The sequence below is a fragment of the Etheostoma cragini genome, chromosome 9, assembly GCF_013103735.1.
Source record: "Etheostoma cragini isolate CJK2018 chromosome 9, CSU_Ecrag_1.0, whole genome shotgun sequence".
In the NCBI taxonomy this organism is placed as follows: domain Eukaryota; kingdom Metazoa; phylum Chordata; class Actinopteri; order Perciformes; family Percidae; genus Etheostoma; species Etheostoma cragini.
Window position 1 is genome coordinate 2314632 of NC_048415.1, and position 2919 is coordinate 2317550.

Here is a 2919-nt window from a genome sequence, read left to right on the forward strand (position 1 = left end):
CTCTCTCTCTCTCTCTCTCTCTCTCTCTCTCTCTCTCTGTGTGTGTCCACCTGTTCGCCCCGGGCCCCTGCTCACTCTGCTGCAGACTGCAACCAAACGGCAGGGGAGGATCGTTTTTGGAAGTGGTGACCACACCTCTATGACTCTCCCTAAAACCTCCTGAGCCAAAAAATCGTATCTCAGCGCCACTCCCCGCTAAACCAAACTCAGCTTAGAGGCATAGAGTGCGTTCGTGTTTTTTGTTAGTTAGTATCTCTGCTGGGACCAATTTGACTTTCAGACAAGTGAGGCCATCTTTGGGAAGTTCTAAATGGCCTATTTTTAAAAATTCAGGCCTTTTTTTTTAAAGGCAACAATTAGACATTGTTCAAGGGCTTCTAGGACATTAAAAACGTAAAAACATTTTTAGAAAGTTAAGACAAGTGATTAATATGAGGTTAATGTTGTGGTTAGGGTGTGGTTAGACAAGTAGGACCCAGAATACATAGCCTAACGTTCTCACAAGAAAAGAAGTAGAACATGTGTGTGTGCCCTGGTATGCACAACGTTTGTTTACCAGTGGAGCTACAGTAAATGCATTGATAAAAAAACATCAAAGAAACATAAAGATCCCAGACATATTTACTCACAATTTTCATAATTTGTATGTATTTGAATGGTATTTCTTACATATTTTTGAAACATCTGCATTCTGCCATAACTTGTCTTTTTAAATGACAGCTGTAAGCGCTCCAAAGAGCTTCAAGGCAAACTGTTGCAATGACAGGGTGATGCCTCAAACTTCTACAGCACGCCCAAGCCCTCATCCTCTGTCTTTACTGTCTCTCTCACTGAGAACAGACTCTTTCTCTCTCTCTGTCACAGACACACACACCCACACCCACACACACACACACACACACACACACACACACACACACACACACACAACTTAAACACCTCCAGCCAATGAGTGGGTTTCAGCAGAAAAACAGGTTTGACAGCTGTCGATGAATGACAGTAATGTTGGTTGTATTAACTGTCTGAAGATGATAAATGGAAAAAGATAAACTTATGAAGCCAACCCTGCTTGACTGATTAATGCTTTATTCATGTCACACTTATTTTGTTTACGCCCTAATTTATTTTTTTGTGCAAAGCTCCAGTTTTAGCAACATGTGTTCACAGTCACTTTTTCTTGAGTAACTGAATCTGTCAAACGTTATTCTTTTTTTTTTATATGTACTGTATCATCCTGATATAGTGGCATCATGAGTATGTCTTATGCCAAGCAATACAAATGTTTCCTAACTTAAATGCACACAGTGTTGTACGGATCAGTGTGAGCTTTAATTCAGGTCCATCCATAGCTACTGTATATTCATGGATGACGCAAATGTGTCTTGTGTTTTTCTTTTGGCTCAGTGGTAAGTGATTAGCTGCCATTTCAGTGTGGGATGCCTATGAAGTAATTGTTACAATTGCATCCATGCTTCATCTACAAACCCTGTCACCTTTTCTTACTTTTAGAGGTGCAAGTTCATCATTAAACATTTAATATCCTTCCTATGGAGATTAAACAGAGATCAGGTAAATATGACTTCATCTACAGTCTGTTGACTTTAAAAGTCATCAGTGAAAGTCTTAATTTTCTTTTTTGGTAAACAGCACAAAAAGGATTTTATTTTTTTGGGAGGGGAGTGGGGGGGGTGTCATGCTATTAGCAAGGAATTGTGATGCAGTGCATTACATGCTTAAAAGCCTTTTCTGTGTGCTGGTGCCCCTCTGCATGCAGTTGGTCCGCCCTTTGTATTTTATTTTGCCCCTGCCCCCCAGACAGCCTGAGTCTGCCACTGTTGAACATGGTAAACATTGTACCTGCTGAACATCAGCGTGTTAGCATTATCATTGTGGCCATGTTAGCATGCGGATGAGCTCAAAGTGCCGAGCTTTGCTGTGCCCCCAGTGCAGCCTCACAGAGGCTGTGGACTCTTGGTCTGGTTTTCATTTGAGATCAAAACTATTTTTATGGGGATGTATCACCAAAACAGCAGCACAAATTGCACATAATTAACAATACACTGAAGGAGAAAGAAGAACTGCACAGATACAGGTGAAACCAAATTGTGTTTGGCCGTTTTTGAGTCAAGACCGATCATGTCTTATAACTTACAAGTATGCCTTGGCACAGAAGCAGCTCATCTGCAGGCTGTCAGACTTTGTTCTGATACAGGCCACTGGCCCCAATGATAATGATAATTATAGTCATAAATAAAAGCAATAAGATCATGTGTTTGCCAAGCGCTTGACCCTTCCCTTCAAGGACAGTCTGCTACAGTACACCACAGAAAAACTCAGCAGCCACTGAGGAATGTAGCGAGTGTGTGATTGTGTGTTAGACTGTGAGATTGAGAGGTATGAGCTTGCATGAGTGAAAGTACGAAAGGCAGGAGAATCAGGAACGAGCTTTTTACTGTGTTGGTTTGCAGTTTAAGATTTATTGCAAACAGTTGTTTTCTATCCGCGTAATTGCAGACTTGGTTTGGAAGCCTGAGTGTAGAAGAAATTTGTACCCATCTTTATTCCGGGACGTGATGATCATTCCAGCTCTTCACTTTTATTACTATTGACATAGTCTTGCAGCTCTCGTGGGCTCGCCGTGAGTGATTCATGAAGATAATAAGCTGCTCTGACATTTTTCTCAGGGAAAAAAAAGGTCCCACCTTGTCCTCTTGTTATTCCCCGTGGCGAATTCAAGAACACGCCTTTGCCTGTACGTAAACTCAGCCCAAAACAACAGACAAAGCCAGAAATCTTGGTGTAGTCATGGACTCAGACCTGAACTTTAACAGCCACATTAACACAATTACAAAGTCGGCCTATTATCACCTTAAGAATATATCAAGGGTTAAAGGACTTATGTGTCAACAGGACTTGGAA